Source organism: Marmota flaviventris, chromosome 8 (genome assembly GCF_047511675.1).
Source record: "Marmota flaviventris isolate mMarFla1 chromosome 8, mMarFla1.hap1, whole genome shotgun sequence".
In the NCBI taxonomy this organism is placed as follows: domain Eukaryota; kingdom Metazoa; phylum Chordata; class Mammalia; order Rodentia; family Sciuridae; genus Marmota; species Marmota flaviventris.
Genome location: NC_092505.1, coordinates 37,409,963 through 37,432,294, shown reverse-complemented (window position 1 = coordinate 37,432,294; position 22,332 = coordinate 37,409,963).

Sequence of the window (22,332 nt, the reverse complement as noted above, 5' to 3'; positions counted from 1 at the left end):
TGGGGACAAAACTACTCTTTTTTTTTTCTGGTTGAACAGCAGATTTTTTTTTTTTTTCCCAAGGACGTCAAATAAATTAAGCAGTCTTTGCAAACAGCAGCACAAAAGCCTTTTGCTTTGTAGGAATTCCCAGTAATAACATGCAAGAGTTATTACCCTTGATACTTAGTGGATTTTTTAATGGCTAGCAATAATCGTTTTGATTGAATATTGGCTTATAATAGGCTTGTAAAGGAATTTAAGCACCCTTAACTGCTTTCAACCTTAGCTTTGTATGCCTAGGGAAAATCTCTGAGACAATAGATCTTAGAGTCATTAACATGGAAATATTTTATAAAAATCAAAGCTAATACCTATTGACCTCAAAAGTGAAGCCCATTAAAATTGATTGGTTATATTAATTTTTAATAATTTGGTGTATTATTGATCCTCTTCTTTGAAAGAGGAGATTATTTCATTACAAGTTGTCTAGTTTCCTTGGACATTTACCTTTCTGTTTTGCAAAGACATTTCATAATTTTCATGATTCTTTGTATACAAATCAACTGGATTTATGTACTGAATCTCTGAATATTTCAAATGTCTTCAAACATCTGGGAAAAATGTTGGGATGTTTATTAAAAGAAACCAATATTATTTGAAATATTGGATAGCAAGATTGTTTTAATATTATTTTGTTTGATATTTATGTCTCCTCGGTGGGAATGCTTAGAGGCTATACTCTGTTTTACTAGATTTTGTGAGTAAAAAAGAAACACTCCAGAGGCTCATCTACTGAAAAATATGAGAAGTGATTCCACTTGAGGCAATAGAATCCACAAAAACTCAGCTTCCACAGCCTGAATGGGGTGCAAGGGAAGTGAGTTTGAGGCTAGATTGGACTCTGAAGAATTATGAAAAATGATTTCTTATGTTGTTTTATCACTTCCTATCTATCAGGGATAGTATCAGTAATTGAAAAGCACACTAGTTGAGACCCTGGAGTCTTACTGCCCAAAGGATCGTGTATCACAAAGCTATGGGGAAGATGGTTATAAATTGAGAAGTCCACATCTGCTGCTCTTTTCCTGCTTTGAAGCAATTGTTGGTAAAAATGATGGACTTTCTTAGGTTGCCAAGAAATTTTCGTTACTATCATTTTTGAGTCACAATTAAAAAGGACTTCTGGACTATTCTTGCCATTTTCTCATATATATTTTAGTATTTATTTTCTTTGGTTGATGATTTTGATTATATTTTATATGTGGAATACTAAAATGTTTACAATATCTTTACAACCAACAAAAATAAAAAATCTGTGCTTTCCTGCACAAACATACATAGTCTTACCAGTATGTACATTTCCTTAGTACAGGAAATAATATGATAATCCTTTATTTAATAACTACAGAATTCATAAAGAGATACTCAGATATTTTGTACATTTAAACAGTTGTCATGATTAAAACAATGCTGATCACTAAATTGATTAAAACTCAATTGGTCATAGTTTTAGCGTATATTTCATGACCCTCATGTATAGAATAACAGTGACAACCTATAATTGATGGGATGTATGTTCAATGACATAGATTCAGCACAGTTGGGTTGGATATGTTCAGTGTTACAATACATTTCAATCCAATATAAGTTATGCCACTTCCTTTACTAATCTCAAGGGCACATCTGTAAGATTGACTTCTGGGGCTGATGGCAAGGGCTATCACATAAAACATAACAAACAGAATAAAAAAACCTGCTGGTGGTATAAATCAAACATATTGCTTTCAGTTAATTTCTATCATTGTCCATGCACACATGTGAACATTACAGTGAATTCCAGATTATCCACAACATCTATGTTAAGGAGTGCTCATATATCTTAACATTTTCTTTGTCACCAGGCTTACTTCCCCCATCATTCCTTAGTGACAATATGCTGCCACTCTAAATATCTTGGGACTACAAACCTCCTTCTTCCCACCACACACCCCCTACAATGATGTCTCAGGCCAGACTCTTGGTTTACACCTGCACTAATAGCAGCATAGATTATCTACTGTTCTTAATTATCTCTCCCATAGCTCACCTCCATTAGCTTGGATAATTGACTGTATGTATAACATTCATAAGCAGAATAATGTCCTATAGAAAAAATACAGGAGGGGGAAAATGAATCTTTAGTTTATATAAGATTAGCTGTGTGTGGTGTCATACATTGCATAGCATCTGGAGTTTTGGGGGGAGCATCTGCTTTTCCTTTGTTGGGGAAGTCATTAAGAATTTAGAATGAGATTTGTCAAAGGATAGAATCAAGTGTTGCATCCATTTTTCATTAAAAAGGCATTCACAAAATAGTTTCAATGAAAGAAAGTTATTCTCTCATGAGTGAGAGGACAGAAAGCAGCAAACATTGATGGCAACTTATAAAGAACAAAAGGACTGGCCATGAGATACAGGGCTACTGGAGGCCTAGAGAAGGAGGGAAAACTTATCACCAAAGCAATTTCAGAAGAAGTACAAGATCTTTCCTATATTTGTTGACTCAGTCCTGCAGATTGCCTCTGCAACTTGTATCCCTCTAAAATAGATAGTTATCTTCCACTTAGCTATTAAAATCAAGTATTGAATAGATTTAGCAAGTTCTCCTAGTTGACAAATAATGGACACATTTGTAAGATTGACTTCTGGTATTTAAATCCAGGGACCATGATGCGTGGGGTTGCACTACAATCTAGCACACTATTTTTATCATTTGGACTTTTCTCAAAAATCATAGATTGAAGTTGTGTTGCTTTAAGAACAAACAAATAACAGCAAAGGCACAAATATGAAATTATCACTATAAATCAATATTATTTTATTTAAGTCAATAGTGGATATAACATATTAGGAAAATGAGAATAAAAATAAATTTGTAGTTGTCAGAGCACTTCTTTAGAAGCCAAGATATTTAAGGTTTCCTCAGATTACAAAGAGCATTAGGGAAATGTTCTACTTTAAAAATGGATTATTTCCCCTTCTTTTGTTAAATTCAAACTTCTTTAATTTTCATTTTTTTCAGATTAATTTCCAAAATAAAGAGTCAGGGTATTTTTAGGCTTATCATCATAATTACGTTATATTACCTACCAAGACTAATTATGCATTATTATTTAGATGTTAGGGGAAAATAAGGAGGGATTTTGCTTTCACATACCTCTGATGGTTTGACCTCCCAACAATGAATGTTCAAAGAAGAAAGTGTACTTTAAAATGATTTATTAACTGAAATTGTATGAGACATAGTTGTTTACAGCTTTTTAAAAATTCAGCTTTCATCTTGCTTTATTCATATTCTGTGCTAGTAGAAGTATTTAAATCAGAGAGGTTTTAATTTGTGTTTCTGCTGACTTTGCACATTTCACATGATAGGCCTGGTTATTAAGGGCCTGATCATGGTCAATGTGATTTGCAGTGTTAGCTAATTTTTGAAACTAGTAGTGAATTTGAAATTAATTACAGACTATTTTGGATTCATTAGTGTCCATGAAGGAATTTATGTCTGTTTGTTTGTTTTTAATTGAGTAGAGGGAACAAAAAATTTAAAATGCTGCTTTCTCTCCATTATAGGAACAAGTTGTGCAGCCTCCAACTGAAACACTGACAATAGTAGCCTCAAAGACAATAGAACTGTATAATTTGGCAGTGAGAGAACGTATGCATTTATCCTCTTAGCTCCTTGTACATTCCAAAGCATGGAAAAAAAGAGGGCAGATTTTAAAATAATTAAACAATAAAAATAATAGCAAAGTATTAGAATTTCATATATATTTACTAAAAGGGATCCAAGTTCTTAGTCCTCCATATAATCAAATAATTTATTAGGCTTGTGAGGTTAACTGCTTACAGCTAAGCAACTTGTAGCTTAATTGCTTCCCATACTACAGTGGAGTTAGAAATGTCTTTCTGGCCCCTATCCCCAAAGCAGGAAACCCAGCCTGAGGCACTGAAAGTGCTATACAGGAAACAGTAGGTAGCATAATTCAGCCATGTCAAATTAATGTTGCTACCCTGGGAAAATAGATAGAATAATGAAGGAAGAATAAGGACATTTAGGAGAGAGAGTCCTTCAGGAGGACATCCCTTCTAGTTTCTATTTATGTGTAGAAAAATAGTGTTTGTTTTGCAATAAAATAACATTTTAGAAATCAATTGTGAGACTAGATGTACAGTCTGTTCATTCTCCTTTTTAAATATCAGATTGCTTCTCCAGTGTAGCTATCTGACTTTCCAAAATTGTTGGGAGTACGACTGTATATATATAACTTGAGTAAGGAAATATTGAACTGAATATGTTTTATGTGTGAAATTCAATTAATAAATCTCCTTGTAAGCCAAATCCACAACTTCTCCTTGCTCCTGTCGTTTGAAGAGATCCTCACCCTTGTTAGATGATAGATTATCACCAGAGTAACACTGCAGGTTTGTGTTTACAATGATAGATAACGGGTTGAATGGAAATGTGTTCCTGAACTTAGTTGAACAGCCAGTCTCATCTCTTGAGACTTTAAAAAACATCCTGAAAAAAAAAATATATCCTGGATAAAGAAAAAGAAAATGCCCTTCAGGGAAAATAATTTCCTCTATGCACAGATATTCTGTCTTTTCAAGATTTTGCCTTGTATGAAAAGTGAAACTAAGGGTATACCAAAAGAAGTATGAAAAATTTTCTTTATATTCACAAAAGAAGAGCTTAAAACTATGGTGTAAAGTGAAAGTGGAGCAAAGACAATCTGTCCTCTAACTTTGGACTCAGTTATACTCAGTATGTCTAGTGGCACACTCCATACTGTTTTTATAATTCACCAAAAAAATAGAGGCTTGAGGTAATTCATGCAGAATTATCAAAGATGGTAAGTAGAGAGGATTTCACTTTTCTATAACTTAAGAAGTCACATTTTGGCATATTATTATGACTTGTGAAGATATGATTTCCTTGATTCAACAAAATATATCAAGTACCAATATTCAAGGTTTTCCTGAGTCATCATTATGAAAATGCTCAAAGCAACAGCTCTCAGACTGTTTTGTATGATTAAAGCAAATTAGAAAATCATATCTTCTTAAGTATTAAAGTATTAGATCTATTCCAAGAACAATCTTGGACACAAGAGCAGTGATGATAAAAAAAATAAGGAAAGATGGAAAGCCATCTTAGTCCATTATTTGTTTTAATCAGCAATAGTAAATGAGATATGACCTGTTCCAGATATTTGGATTTCTTAATGTGTTGTAGTAAATAGATTGTTGTTCATATTATAGTAGATTGGACTCATTGCCTGGGGAAGAGAGACTGCATTATAATTAAAATGTTGCCAGAGGGGGTTATAAGTGCATATTTCCCCTGGTTCTTAAGTTCCTTTAGTTCATTGTGTTTTGTAAACATTTATTTGTTTTCATTGAAGAAGCTTCTCAGAGGGGTTGATGTTTTATTTTCCTTTCTGAAAGAAGCAGCAGAGCATTTCAGATTATCTGTTGAAATATATAGAGTATCTGAGATAAAGAGGAGGTTAGTTCTATAATTGTGGGAAGAACCAAATACGGCAAATGTACATCTTCAGATTTTTATAAATCTCAGAATATTGCTGTTGTGGTTTGGATGTGAGGTGTACCTCAAAAGCTCATGTATGAGACAATGCAAGAAGGCTTAGAGGTGAAATGGTTGTGCTATGATTAATCCCCTGGTGGTATTAACTGAGTGGTTACTGAAGGCATATAGGGTATGGCGGAGAAGGTTGGTCACTGGAGATGTGCTTTTGGGGTATATATTTTGTATCTGGCAAGTAGAGTCTCTCTGCTTTCTGATCATCACGTGAGCTGCTTCCCCTTGCCACATTCTTCTGGCTCACCTTGAATGGAGCTTGCTGTCTATGGACTGAGATTTCTGAAACTGTGAGCCCCCCCCAAAAAAGGTTTCCTCCTCTAAAATTATTCTTATCAGGTTTTTTAGTCATAGCAGTGAAAAGCATGACTAAAACAATTGCCTATAAGTACATCTTCAAAAAATCTTTTAATTCATTTTCAAGGAAAGAAAGTTTGTGTTTAAAATATTTGTGAGGGCATATTTTCCTGATCTCAACCTGCTTTGAATTTCCATTTTAAAATGTTCCACAAGTCTCACTTCTTTGTCAGGGGTAAGGAGAGTTCATCCAGGGTAAGAATCATCTTTTTGTTCTGCCCATGTATCTCAGGGATGTCTCTGCTCCCTTTGAGTTTGGCAACTGGAGCAGTGGCGATGTAAGAGATGGGCAGGAGCTAATTGACAGCATGGGTGTAATCCAGTGCCAGCGCCCTGTGTCATTTTGCTAATACTTACACTTGGTGTTGGATTCTTTCTTGGGTTCCTCAGGTGCATGCTTTGCTGAGTTCCTCCTATTGCGGTGCCTCTGAGGTGGGCAATATTGTCTTCAAAGGATCCATTCCACTTACCATTCCCCAATCAGATCCCTGGGCATCGAGGCCCACAACCAACTGGGGTCACTGCAACCAACCAGGCACTCATCTATATTAAGATTTAAAAGTGTTGCATGCTGAACATAGTACCCATCTTACCCACAAGACATAAAGCAACATCTACCTTTTTTCTGCCTCTTACCTCTATCATTCAGCCTATTCCTGGACTTTTAAAGATTTACTTCTGGTACCAGTTTCTCTACCTCATATATACCAAAAGCCAAGAATTTTCCTTGAGCAGCCTGCTACTCAGCCTAGACCAAGAGGAACAAACCAACTTTCTTTTTCTAGTGTGAGTATATGATGTGTGTCTGGCTGTGGAGGGAGATTGTATGCTAAAACATTCCAAAAATATCTCTATAATCTCAGCTGAGATGTGAATGGTAGATTGAGAGTGGCAAATCTGGTTTTGCCACTGTCTTAGTAACCCTACCAAGATAGTGCATCACCTTGTTTTGAAATGTGGCCTCATTATTTTGTTCAGGCCTTGAAGTAATAGCTGACTAGTTGAATACAGGATTTATAATGTAAAATCCTTTTCCAGGCTTATTTGGGTTTGGGTTTTATCCTGAAGGCCATAAAGAGTCACTGTTTAATCCTAGGTAAATAAATGGAATAAATAGTATTGTTTTAGGGAATTCATTCTAGCAGTGGCAGAGGCACTGGATTAGAGGAAATGAGTCAGATTTTAGGGAGATATTTCAGGATACATTCCCATCCTGGAGGTATCGTCTAATGGGTAAACTGAGGAAAGATGAGGTGAACTCAGACTTCAGAGATATTAGGGAATTAGATTCTGTATGACTTGGTTATTTATTATATCCAGGGAATAAATAAGAGGAGATGTGAAGAACAATTTCTAGGTTTCAGGGTTAAGTAATTGTTTTAGTTTGCTTTTCCATCATTGTGACCAAAATACCTTTAGAGGAGGAAAAGTTTATTTGGGGCTCATGGTTTCAGAGGTCTGAGTTCACAGATGACCTACTCCTTTATTCTGGAACCAAGGTGAAGCAGCACATCCTGGTGGAATGGCCCACGAGAGGTAAGGTGCTATGCTTATGGTCAAGAAACTGAATGGAGAGAAGGGGCCATGGGAAGATGCACACTTCAAGGGCACTCCCCCAGTGACCCACTTCCTCCAACCACAGCTCACCTGCCTACAGTTAATTACCAGTCCATTCAAACTAGGATGGACTAATTAGATTAAGGCTCTCATAATCTAATAATTTACCTCTGAAATTCCTTCATTAACTGGAGGTTTTGGGGGACACTTTATATCCAAATCTTAACAGTAACAAAATGAAAAGTGGTGTAATTATTGAATTATTTTGGAGAACAGAAAGTTTGGGTAACACATGGGGGTCAAACATCCTATTAGTTGTATTGTAAAGACAGATATGTGTTGATATATGCATGTAATCTATACTCACATTAACTGTATACTCTGTAAATGCTTCTCATTTTTTTTCCTGCCACTCTTACAAAAGATCCAAGTTGAGAGACTTTTTACAAAGTGGCACAGGAATCAGGTGGCCTCCACTGCAACTTCAGCCAGGATTCTGGCACTTTGAACAGAAGAATAAATAAAAATTCTGTCTTTACATTTCCATAAAAGTCGCTATATTCCTCTATATCATTACATATATACTTTTTACCAAAGGACCCCGACATAAAGCTGAAATAGTAACTTTATGGTGCTCTATCATGCTGGATTTTAAGCAACCAATTCAACCGGAGTTCTATAGAGTAAGTACTTTTAAATGAACACAACTTCGTTACTATTACAATGATTACTCTTATTCAACTAACTTAAAGTCAAGGAAGGATAGACGTCAAGAAATCTTAATCTGAAATTCTTGTGAATCAACAATCAAAGAATTCAGTCAAGCCATGATTAAAATATGTCCAAAACCAAGCAGAATGGCTGTTATTTTCATACTTCGATCTGCTAGTTAATATCATCTAGACAAAGTCTAAGAGGTAGAAATAAATCCATAAATAAATGTCAGTCAATGACAAGGTACATGTATACACGACATTGAGATTAGACCTAAACTTGTTAAAAATACATACTTAAATTACCCAAAGCAGCTATGGTAGACTATAGAAATGGCCATAATTCTTCACTGTTACTCCCATAAAGGGGTGGAGTCTGTACCTCCATTTTTTACTTTGGGCTGGCCTTGCTTGCTTTGGCTAATAGAATTTGGTGGAAGCGATGTATTATTTCTCAGTTCAAGCATGAAGAGATCTTTTGTTTGTGTGTGTGTGTGTGTGTGTGTGTGTGTGAGAGAGAGAGAGAGAGAGAGAGAGAGAGATAACAGTCCAGTTGCCCTTCTTTCCCCCATTCCCCCAGGTGTCAGCTGACCAACAGCTAGACATGAGATAGAGTTAGACTATCTCAGATGACCAGCACCCACCCATTGTACCAGGGAACTGCAGATACATGCAGGAAGCCAGGTGAGATCAATAAAGGATGACCCAAATTGGCAGAATCATTTAGCTCACCTGAACAATGACGAATGGCTGTTGTTTTAAGCTGCTAAATTTTGGAGTTGTTAGTGACAGAAAAAGCTAACTGATAGAGGAACCATTAGAATGAATTATTATCAAGCTTAATTTGCCCAAATCTACTTTCTGAGACATTTACTGAAGTCTTAATATAGATATTTAAATATCTGCATAAGTCAGTGTCTTAGTCTGTTTTGTGTTGCTACAACGGAATTCCACAAACAGTAATTTGTAAACACTGGAAATTTATTTCTCACTGTTTGACAGGCTGGGAATTCAAAGACCAAGGAATTGGCACAAGGTGGTAGCCTTTTTTCTGCATCATCCCATGGTGGAAGGTAGAAAGGCACAAGAAAACACAATGTACACAAGAAAGAGAAATTAAGTTGGGCAGAACTCCCCTTTTATAAAAATCTATTCACTCTGCCCTTGTGACTTAATCATCTCTCATCAGGGTCCATTTCCCACCCTGTTATATTGGTGATCAACTTTCCAACACATTCTTTTTGAAGATACATTCAAGTCACAGAAGTCAATTATCAGAATCAATAGGATGTGTCAGGTATGTAAATGAAAATCTATGTTTTGTGAACAATTATAATTTTTATTTCTGTTTTATTTATATTTATTATAAATTATTCAGACACGATATAAATCGATTGGGGTGATTTCTGGCTTCAGAATTTTAGAAAAATTATTTGATCTTTAAAGGATATTAATGGTATTAGTACTTTTACAACAGGAAACAAAAGATAGTTTCTTGTGTTGTTTGCCTTCATTTTAGAACTTATCTCAAAAATTAGAATTAAGAACTTTTTTTTTGTCAACATTGCACTGTTTTACTGCTAATTATAGCTATGTTAAAAAATATTCTATCCTAAAATTAAATTTTTCAGATCAAGATTTAGGAAAAATCTATATCATGCCTTGTATATGTGGATTTTAAAGCACACATAAAAAGGAATAAATCAGCAAATAGTGAATAATAGGATTACTATTTGTTCTTATGTTCTGTGGTCTGTCTGTCATTAGTAGTTTAGATTTATCTAATTTCTACTGGGATCAGCAAAGAGTACTGTGACTAATTATCTAATCTATACCTCTAGGGCTTTAGTCTGGACTTCTGTTCAATTAAAAATATTCGCATGCAACACAACATTTTCTGCAGCTTTAAAAAAATATTTTTGTTACACTGACTAATAAGCACAATTTGTTATTATATTGCCATGTCTCATTTGGAATGTTTCCAAACACCAATGCTCAGTGTTAAAATAAATATTCTGTCTTTCACTAGAAACATTATATTTATTTATGATAAAATGTTGATAGATGTTAACTGAATTTATTATATCATGGCCTTATTAACATTTAATAAAATTAGTTTTGAAGGAATATGGTAGTAATAAGGATTTTATGATTAACTAGCACAAACACATCTATGGTCATCTTTTCGGGGCTAAAATGCTCAAAGATAAACATAATGTATGTGTATGTATGTGTGTGTGTGTGTGTGTGTGTGTGTGTGTATATATATATATATATATATTTATGGTGCTGGAGATTGAACCCAGGGCCCTTCTGTGTATATTACATTTTTATTTATTTAAAAACACTATATAATTTACTCTGTGACAGACACTGTCATAAATATTTAGGAATATTAATGCATTTAATCTTCACAACAACCCCAGAGATACTAGAATGATGTTCAAGTTACAGATGCAAAAAATGAGACAGAGGGAGAGAGAGAGAGAGAGAGAGAGAGAGAGAGAGAGAGAGAGAGAGAGGAAGGGGAAGAGAGAGAGAGGAAGAGAGAGAGAGAGAGAGAGAGAGAGAGAGAGAGAGAGAGAGAGAAGGACAAAGAGAGTTAAAGAAAAGTGGCTAAATTTACATGACTAATAAATAGCAGAATATAGAACTTAACATAGTAAGTCTGCTTCCATTATCCATATTCTAATGATGATTCTAGAAACTATTCTTACTTGCTGAGTTCTTCTCTTGTGAATATTATTGAATACTTGATCTCATAATCCAGAAAGAGACAAACTTCTTTTTTCAAACCATGAGATAATTTCCATAGAATGGGTTATTTTTAGTAGCTCTGTGTCATCTTTTATGTGTTATTGATCCCACAATACTAAGATTTGATTTAACTGTATTTATAAAGCTGAAGAGCTGCCAGATATTAGATGGAGATTTGAAATTTCTTTCAAATATCTGAGTATTTAGCCTAACCAAGGCTAGAAAAGGTCTTTGCTACTTGAGTCATTAATTTTATCTATTGCCTGTAGTACATTATGTGTGTGTGTGTGTGTGTATATATATATATATATATATATACACACACACTAAACTTCACGGCACTAAAATCTTTCCAAATGCTCAATATTCTAGTTGCCTCAAACTCAAAGTGAAGCAACAGATGGAGGGGAGGACACGCAGAGTTGCTAGGGGTGCCTGCTAATTATCCTGTGGTACTGTATGCACCAGCACTGTAGGTAATTGTCAGTTGTATATTATATTTATCACTAATGTCATCCTTTATCTGCAGGCTATTTTCAGAAGCTAGATACTTGCCCAAACTATTAACCACTTCATTTAGTCCAAAGTGGAAAAGGGGCTTTTATGGATAGAAATGTATGGAGGTGGCAGTCAAATTCATAATTTAGTAATGCATCATGAATCCTTAACTTTCTCATTTAAATATTCTCTTTGCGGGCAAATATAGGTTCTCTTTCAAATGTATAGCCATAAAATATTATCTGCAGGAAATAAAAAATTATTCTAATGTGGCATAGCACCAAGATATTATTTCCCAGTCAACTTTTAGCTATAGTTTTCCTCAGGGCAATATTTTATGCTGTCATTATAAAATATTTTGACAGAACATAATTTCAGTAAATCTAAATGCTGCAAGGGATCTTTTTTTCAGACATACTCAACTTTATTGTGGAAAAATCCAATTGCTCTTTTAAACAGAAAATTATGTATGCTGAAAGGAACTATGACTAATAATAAACAAAACAATATAACTTAAATTGTAACATAACTCCTGCAGTATCCTGTTAAGAATGCCTTCAAATTTTATGTTTAAGTCGAAAATGTAGCCAGATGATGGTTAGAAATATTAATGTAGGCTTCATTTAGAAACTATTTTTGCAACCAAGGGGATTTTATTAAATAGCAAAAGGGGTAGTGTTGTAGAATACCAGACATTTTGACAAGTGTTTGCAGACCTAACTGGATAAAAGTTAAGAGTTAAAAGGAACAACTTTGGGTGGCACTCTAACAATGAGTAGAAGGATGTCTGGCTGTGCTGCTGTGTGACAGGAACAGCCTATATCTTTGCCTGTGACTTCTCTCCTTATTTGGACATTTGAGGACAGAGTCAGGAGGAAGGTATGAGGGTTGCTTACTTTCAGGAGATTGTGCATCACAAATACTCAGAAGTTAAAAAGATTATCAGAACTTCTGGACAGGGATCTCCTTCTCTGGGAATATTTTTAGGGTACACAAATCTGCCCTCAGGCAATGGTGTCAGGGGGATTCACTCCTTAGGCTTGTGAGCTTAAATTCTGCCAAAGCAGTCAGTAATAGCAATCCAGATTTGCTTCAGACTGCTGGAAAGAAAATGAAAACAAGTTGCATTGTGGTCTGCATTTCAGGTACAAATCTAAAAATGATTTTAAATCAGACAATGAGGAAAAATGATAGACAAGTAAATTGACAGGAATGGGAAAGATCTCAAAAGGGGAGATTCATTTGATTTAAACATTAGGTAATGGATACATGTATTGAAACCTTATATTACACCCTGCCTGTTAATATTGATAATTTTAATGGATTTTATTTATTGATTAAAAATATAAATAAAAAATTGGGCCTAGTGGCAAATACCTGTAATCCAAGCTACTTAGGAAGCTGAGTCAGGAAGATCACAAAGTCAAGGCTGACCTGGGCAACCTTGTTCTGTTTCTAAATAAATAAATAAATAAATAAATAAATAAATAAATAAATGTAAAATAATTGTAACATGGCTGCAGGGTGTAGCTCAGGGGCAGATACTTACCTAGCACATGCAAGGTCCTAGGTTTAGTCTTCAGTACAACAACAACAAAAAATTTTAATTAAAAAATTATTTAATTTTAAAAAGAAGAAAAAAATTAAAGGGTGAAATTCAGATCACTATGATCCAAATAAATGCAAGTTAAAACATGAATAGCATAGGATTTTTGTTCATCAAAATAGAAATATTTTAAGATGAGATATTAAATACTAAGTGTGGTATAGTGCAGTGGTTCTCCACAAATGACTCATGGACAACTGGGGAACCCCAAGAATTTTACAGGGCTACTATGTGGTCAAAGTGTTTGCCTAATAACATCATGACATTTTGAACTTTGTTCTTTCACAGATTCACTGTAAAGTTTTCTGGCTTCCCTAAGTATAATGTATCACTAAGTATCACTCTGACAGTTAATAAAATGTGTGCTTATGTGTTTACATGTATTTTTAGTTTTAATTTCTAATATGGTAAGTATAGATAGTACTAATTTACATAAACAAAAACTCTGTGAGATCCTCAAAAAGTTTTAAGATTGTAAAGGGGTCTGAGATCAAAAAGACTGAAGGCTGCTTGTATGATGTAGTTGCAATCATCAAACAATCTTAAGGAGAGTGTAAATTACTTAATCTGAATCAGGAACCTTAAAAATCATCATATTATTGACCTAATACTTTCACTTACAGCAATCAACTCTAAAGTAGCAATCAAAATGTAGATTAAAGATTATTTATTATAATAAATATTGTAATGCTAGATTCGTGGGATCCCAATAGATCTCCAGGAGCCGAATCCAGTGCAATCATACAAGAGTCTTTATTGCAAGCTCCAGCCTGGATTCACAACCGTTCCTGCAGTGGTCCCAGGGAGTGAGTCTTGGTCCTTTGTTCAATGAGATTTTATAGGTTTTGGGGGGATACTCTATGACTCACAACGTCACACAGCAAATCATTCCATACCAAGGGAAAATCAAACAACTCTTAACATTGATTAGTACATTCACTGGTGGGAACAATTTGGGTAGGGGTGATTGGCTAGTACAAGAGGGGGATTCCTTTGAACTGATTGGTTTAAGCCATGAGGAGTGTACGTGTTAAACTACATGGTTTCCCAACATGTTATCAAGCACCATAAACTACTGAGGGGTCATCTGGCATCCCAAGTATTTTCCCTGTCTCATGCTGATTGGTGGTTGCTAGGGGGTTGCTATGGGTCATCACCTAGCCTGACTGAGTCAGGGACACCTGGCGCTGCAGATCTCTCCTGTTATTTATAGACAAACAACTCAGCAGGGTGGGTATATGCTTAGGAGTGCTCTGTGGGTTTTTCCTGGGACAAGGGTCACGCCCCCTTCCTTAGGACAGGCCTTGAGGTAGAAGCTGGTTTCTCAAAAATGGAGTCACACTAGTTTCTCAATATCACAATATTAAAATAGCAAAATGCTAGCACTATCCCCCCAAATGGAATGCTTTAATAAATGCTACTAACTCCAGAGAAATCAAATTTTCATAATTGTATAATACCAGGAAATTAAACATTTGATCATTTAAGAAATGATTTACAACCAATAGTGTTTTTAAAAGATTATGCCCAGTAAAATGATTGTGATTTGTATCCCTAACCAAGGAGTAGAATTGTGTAGGGGTTAGAAGCAGGCCCTCTGCAGGCAAGGTTCATGGATCCTTAAACAGTGGCTATTCTGTGATATTTTATAGGCAATGTAGATTTTTAAAAGTAATCTTTTTACATTTACCAATAGGGCACTAAGTGATCCTTGCAAATACGGTTGTTGTATTAAATGAGATGTTGCATGTAGCATTTTTTGGTATGAAGCTTGGTATGTTGACAATAAACGATAGCAATTGTAAACATGTAAGACATTGAAAAGTAAATTTAAAAAATATTCACTCATTTGATAAATTTTTATTAAACACCAATCATGTACAATGAACAAAATAAATTATTATTTTGGAATACACAGTTCATTTGGAATGGTTGGGTTATAATTCTTTCCTATCGATATTATCATATTTTTCAAATTTTCTACAATAAGGAGCATTAATTTTAACAAAAACTAGAAATTAAATATAGTAGATGTGAGTAGCTTCGGTTCTTGAACTTTTTTTCATTTTATAATTTTAAATATTTATATGCTTGTGAAAGGATTATGTGGTTTATTTTCAGAAAAAGAAAAGACACTTTCTAAAAATTATGCTTAGCAATATTACAATACCTTACTATCTAACTTCACAAATATTTGCCTTTGTCTTCATCATTTCTCTTCTGAGTTTCCCCCTCTGAGAGAAACTGGAATATATTTAAAATTGTAAGTGCATTATTGAAACAAAAGAGGACTTTGTTTGTCAGCTTTTTGTGGTTGTGACCAAAATATGTGACACAAACAACTTGGAAGAGGAAAGCTTTCTTTGGTGCTCACAGTTTCAAAGATTTTAGTCCATTTTTGCTGGCTCCATTGCTATGGGCCTGAGCTAGGCCAAATATCATGGTGGAAGGATGTCCTGGCAGCCAGCAAGAAGAGATAGAGAAAGAGGAAGGGGCCAGGGGCCCAAAGCCTTGCCCCCAATTGTTACCGCTGTTGACCAGTGACGAGTCCTTGCTTCCCCAATGTTGAAGAATAACACCAGAGAAGCACGCAGAGGCAAGGTCAGAGTAGAAATTAGAAATTTATTAAAGGACAGCAGAAAAGACTTGTCCTGGAGGAATAAGGGGACCCAAGAGATGGAATCCATGGAAGTGCGGTTGTTTCCCATTTTTATAGTTCTTTCAGTGATGGAATGTAGGTGGGAAGGCCCCAGGGGTGGGACACAGGTGGGCCAAAGAAATAATCTGGGCATTTCTGAATCAGCATCTTCAAGTTTGCTGAGGGCTGTTCATTAACACTTCTTTGGGATGGGCTTTGGGCCTAGGGCTTTTTCCAGACTTCATTAACATTCCAAGAGTTGTTTAACTTTTCCAGGAATTCATTCTAAACATGGCCTCCATTTTGGATCTTACTCAATATTAGACCCAATTTACCTAAATACACTGACTACCTAACTTTATATCTGGCTTCACAATGACCTATCTTCTCCAACCATGTGTCCTGTCCCCGTCCCCCTCAAGTTTCATCACCTTCCAATAGGCCACTCAGCTATCAATGGATTAATCTACTCCTGAGATCAAAACCCTCATGATAAGATCATTATCAAAACCCAACCTCTACCCTTTGCTACACTGGGGACTAAACCTTCAACACAGGAACTTTTGGAGTACATTCTAGATCCAAACCATAACAAGTTCTCTTTAAATATGCAACACTTCTAGGAAGAGTTCCCCATGGTCAAAAGGGACCTCAGGCACAAAGAAGACTGGGTTCCAGTTGTTTGCTTTTGTAATCTGGTCTCCTGATTGTCACTTCCCTACAGGACTGTTATATAAACTGTTAATCAATGATTGCTTAAACTATTCCATGAATTTTTAGGCTCCAAGAAAGCAAATTTACATGCTCCAATATGTACAGAAAGTACTGAAGATTATTTTACATTTTTGGAAAATGACAATGTGTACATTTACTTTTCTTTAAAAATGACATTTGTATTAAAAAAATTTAAAATGAAGAGACAATGAATAAACAAGTGGAATTAAAAATTACAATTTAGTTAAAATTCTCTTGGTACATCATAACAGTAAAATTTTGCTCTCTGATCTTGGAGGAACACCACATCACAAATAAAAAAAAATATGTCTTAAAAACAACATGTAAGGGGAGTTAAATGCCTGAAATTTGAACAAAAAGAGAAAGGAAAATAATCCATTGAAAGACACAAGAACAACCTAAATGCTCCACTGAAAAACTATGAGAACTAATAAATGAGTTCAGTAAAGCTGTAGGATATAAAACCAAAATACAAACATCAGCAGTCTTTGTATACATCGATAATGTTACTGCTAAGAAAGAAATCCTGAAAGCAATATAAACCAACATCAAAAACAGAAACCAAGAAATCCAAGGAAGTGAAAGACCTCTCCAATCAAAATTACAAAACCCTGATAAAAGAAATGAAGTAATGTAAGTGCATTCATGTATGTGCATACACACACACACATGCACACACATACATACAAATGGAAACAACTCCATGTTCATGGATTAGAAGAATAAATATTGTTAAAATGTCTATACTACCTGAAGTGATTTGTAGATCCAATGCAATTCCCATCAAAATACCAATGGTAATTTTCATAAAACCAGAAAAAAATCTTAAAATTTACAGAAGAATTAAAAGACCACAAATAACTGAAGCAAAATAATCTTGAGCAAAACAATAAAGATGTATGCGCACACTGACTTAAAATATACTAAAAAGATATGATAAATAATACAATCTGATATTGGTGTAAAAACAGATACAGAGACCTATGTAATAGAAAAGAGTGCCCATAAATAACCCCATTCATTTTCAGACAATTGATTCTTCACAAAGGAATAAGTAAAATAAAAACAAAAACAAAACACTGGAGAAAAAAACGATCTTCAATAATAAATGGTGCTTGGAAAACTAGATATTCACATATAGAAAATGGAAATTTGACCCCTATTTTTCATTCTATATAAAAGTAAACTCAAACTGGAACAAAAACCTAAATGTAAAATCTGACACTATGAAACTACTAGAAGAAAACATAGAAGAAACACTTCAAAATATTGTTCTGACAGCAATTATTTTATAAGATCCTCAAAGCAAATGAAACAGAAAAAGCCAAAATAGACAAATTTAATTATAGCAAAGTAAGAAGTTTCAGCACTGCAAAGAAAATAATCATCAAGATCAAAGGGACAATCTATTTACAGAATGGGAGAAAAGATTTTGCAAACTATGCATCTGAAAAATTATTTGTATCCAGAATATACAAGGAAATTAAAAGGTCAATAAAGAAAAAAAATAAATAATGCAATTTAAAAATGGCATGGATATGAATAGACAATTCTCAAAAGAAGAAATTCACATGGTCAACAAGATGAAAAAAATGTTCAACTTCATTAGCCTTCAGGTAAATGCAAATCAAAACCACAGTGAGATATCAGCTCACTCACTCACTTAGAATGGCTAGCATCAAAAAGACAAAAAGTAAGAAATGCTGGTGAGGATGTAGAGGAAAAGGAGCTCATATACACTGTTGATAGGCATGTAAATTAGTGCAGCCACTAACAGTATGGAGGTTCCTCAAAAAGCTAAAAACAGGGCTGGATTTGTAGTTCAGTGGTAGAGCGTCTGCCTGTCATGTGTGAGGCACTAGGTTCAATTCTCAGCACCACATATAAATAAATAAAAAATAAAGGTCCATCATCAAATATTTAAAAGAATAAAAGCTAAAAACAGATTTACCATATAAGATCCAACTATCTCTCTTCTGTGTCTGTATCCAAAAGAAATAATATCAGCATATCAAAGAGATACCTGAATGTCCATGTTCATTGATAGTTAAGGTATAGAATCAATTATAGAAACCCATCAGCAGATGAATGGCTGAGGAAAATATGTTATATATATAGTGGATTACTATATATATGTTATATATATAGTGGATTACTATTCAGCCACAAAAAGAATGATATGGTATCATTTGCAGCAAAAATGGATGGAACTGGAGGACATTAAGTGAAATAAGCCAGATACAGAAAGATAAATACTGAAAGTTCTCTCTCTCAAAAGGTTGTTTTAAAAAGCTGATCAGATTGTTAACAGAGATTAACAGAGGCTGGGAAGAGGTGGGGAATAGAGAGAGGTTGGACAATGAGTTCTAAACCACAGAAGTAATAATTTCCAGAGATCTGAAGCAGTTAAAATATCTATTACACGTTTTATGAGTAATTGGAGTAAGGGCTTGAAGACTGTAAACACACAGTAATGGTAAGGAGATGGAGATGTTAATTGGTCTGATTTGATAAGTAAATATATTGAAATATCACACTGTACCCCATAAATATGTGAAATTATTATGTGTTAATAAAAAGTTTCTAAAATAATGTTTGAGGTGGAAATATCAGCTACTTTGATTTAACCATCACATACTATATACATGGATCATATTATTGAAGTATAATTCATGAATTTGTACAATTAAATTAATATTAATAAAAGTAAAATAATGTGCTTCATAATCAAAATATTATAAGTGGCATGAAGTGAAAATCATGTATTTTATAGCTATATTTTATAAATCGATTTCTAAATATATAAAATTCAAATCATAAGCAAGCTATACAAATTCTATATAGGCTAAATTTTAGAAGATTATAGTCCAGCAAGCCCCTAATAAATGGTAGAATGTCATTATAAACACCTCACATCAAAGAAGATCAATTCAATTAGTAAACATATAGAAATACCTTGACCTTCACTAGTAAAAAGAGAAACACAACTTTTAAATAATAAATTTTAATAACATAAAATCTAATCCTATTAATATGCTCTTTATAAGAATGAGTAAAATATTTACATAATACACTTTAAATTGGTAGATCCCTTTGGCAAAGCAATTTAGTCTTGTGTTAAAAAAAAAAAAAGTTTAGTCACTTTATCCAATAATCTGTCTTCAAAAATTTTTTGCTTGAGGAGAAAAAAGAGTCTCAATATATACCTATTAAACATCTGAAGTAAAGATGTTATTTTAGAGAGCTTATGCATTTTGCCTTTTTCAAATGACAAGAAATCATCCAATAATGCCTATTTTACTAGTTTAATTTGCTATTATTTCAAGTTAATAAGTCATTTAATTTAATTTTTCTAATGAGGAATGTTGAAAATATAATTCATTTTTGTCTTTTAAATTAAAACATATAAAAATTTAATCCAGGAACTATATTACATGTAGTCTGAATTTCTTCTTTGTGTCATTTTTTTTTTTTAGTGCTTATAATTACATTTCTAGACTATATGATGAACTCACTGCCATAGAATAGGGAAAAGAATTTCTCTTATTTATCATTCAACCTTTTGTGCTTAATCAGGTACTTGACATAAAGAAAAATTGTAATACCTGTTTGTTGACTAATGTATGAATAAACAATTTCTAAATATTAATCTCTTCCATTTGGAAATTTTTATTTTTATTTTCTTCAAGAAAGTATTCTTGGTTTTTAGATTGGATGTTTCTGTTTAAATATATTCAGACCCTAAGGGATTATTTCCACCTAATTTTATTCAGATGGTTCCAATTTTAAAAACAAACACAATCTTTCAAGTCATCTACCGTTACTAATTTTTGGCCATTTTCCATATTTCTTTTTCTTTGTCTTAATTTCTGGGACGTTTTATGGCCTAATTATTTCTAAGCCACAGTTTCAGTGACAAGGATTTGGGAAGAATTTTAGAAACTCCATAATCTAAATGGATAGATGTAATAACTGAACATCAGATAATTTGCTCACATTTACACGAAAACCTTGCAGCAAAATCAGGACTAGTACTCAGATCTAAGCTGCACTACTTCAGTCTTCATTTCATTATAATCCTAAACTTTGAGTTTTTGGTTTTGTCTGATTTTTCTCTCCTTTTAACCATTCCTTTAAGAACCATATATTGAGGGTGTGCTTTTGCCAGGCCTAAGTGACTCACCCGCATTAAATAAGAACAAATGCAAAGGTCAACACCTGACTTGAAATAGTTAGGATTATGGAAATGTTCTCTCCCTCCTGTGCACTACCCCTCAACTCTTCTCAGATTTGTTGTTTTATATCTTAAGCTGATTCTGCCCAGTGTTCAACACTTGAGTTTTTTAAATTATAGCCATCCCTTGAGAAACTTGATTAATTCATATTGCTGAAATTATCACCTTAGTGCAAATGACATATGGTTTCATTCTGTTTCTAGTCTCTCTGGTTTGAACATATTTTTGAAACACTAATAGATTTCTTATCTTGGAAGCCACTTAATGCTTTGACATTAAACATACGCATTAAAAAATGTAGCAGTGTTAATTGAGAATGGTAATCAGGATGTCACCACTGGGTCCTATTTCATGTGAGTTAATGTAGCTCAATTATGTCTGGCGTCCTTAGAATGGAACCTTAACAATGAGCTATTGTTTTAATTTTATATTGTTTCTACACAGGACTGTGCTTTTTGTAAAATAACAGTGTTTAATGTCTTCAAAATATAAAAAATACTTAATTGCAACTACAGTTGATGTTAGTGTTTACCAACATTCTTGACATTTCTACTTTAAACTCAATCCCTTTAAAAAATATTTTGATGTTTTAGATGCTCATATGCCTTATAATATTGGTATTTTATTTTAATTATTTAAAGAAATCCATTTGCTCTTACGTTTGAGAATTCAATTCAATATTTTAAAAATTGACAATCAGAAAGAACGAAAAAATAATGATTGTTAATAATTAATCATAAGAGCTGATGGCTGTAATATGCTCATTTTAAAAATTGGTATGTAAATCTAAGAATACTCTATACATTCTCCCACCTAACAGTGCCTCTACCTTTTTAGTGTTAGTTTCTCTGAAAACTGGAGCCAACTGTAGAAATATCTGAGCAGTTAAGTGATGTTCAAAGGAAGAGCTGGGTTCACTGCAATGGAAGCCATCCAGGTAATGCTCCTCTGGGTGGATGCTCAGCAACCTGTATCTTTAAAACCAGTAAGGACAAATTGATTGGTGAATACAAATATGCTTCTGGAATTCTGGAAAATGTAAATTTTATCCCAGGAAGGGAAATTGCTGATTTGTCTTTTCATCATGTGACTCTTCATTCTCATGTTTCTTAGTCCAGGTTGATCACTGGACATGAGATTGTCATAATTGGTTTAGAAAATTCACTTGGGCATACAGATTCCTAGTCAACTCCTAGCATTCCTAGTCAACTCCTAAAAGTAGTACATTTTTGTTTAGTTTGACTTTTAGAAGTGGATATTTGTTTCCCGTGTTTCATTGATCATTATCTTTCCATCTTCTCAATTTTACTCCTCTACTTGTTATAATTTGGAGTTGATCTCTATCTTTTCTTGCCCCATCCCAAACCCACATAATGTTTTCAGGCTCTGTATCTTCAAAGACTGCTCTAATTTGTTAAAATTATCATCTGGGACAGACACTTCAATTCAGTTTCTGGATGACATATCAGTTTGGAAACATTCAACTACAAATCACAGAATATACCAATTTATATTTCTTTATTCACAAAGGAGTATGCCATTAACCAGCAGAATCAGATGCTCAGTCATGTAAAGTACTTTACTCTGTCACCCTCAGTGTCAGTGATATAACA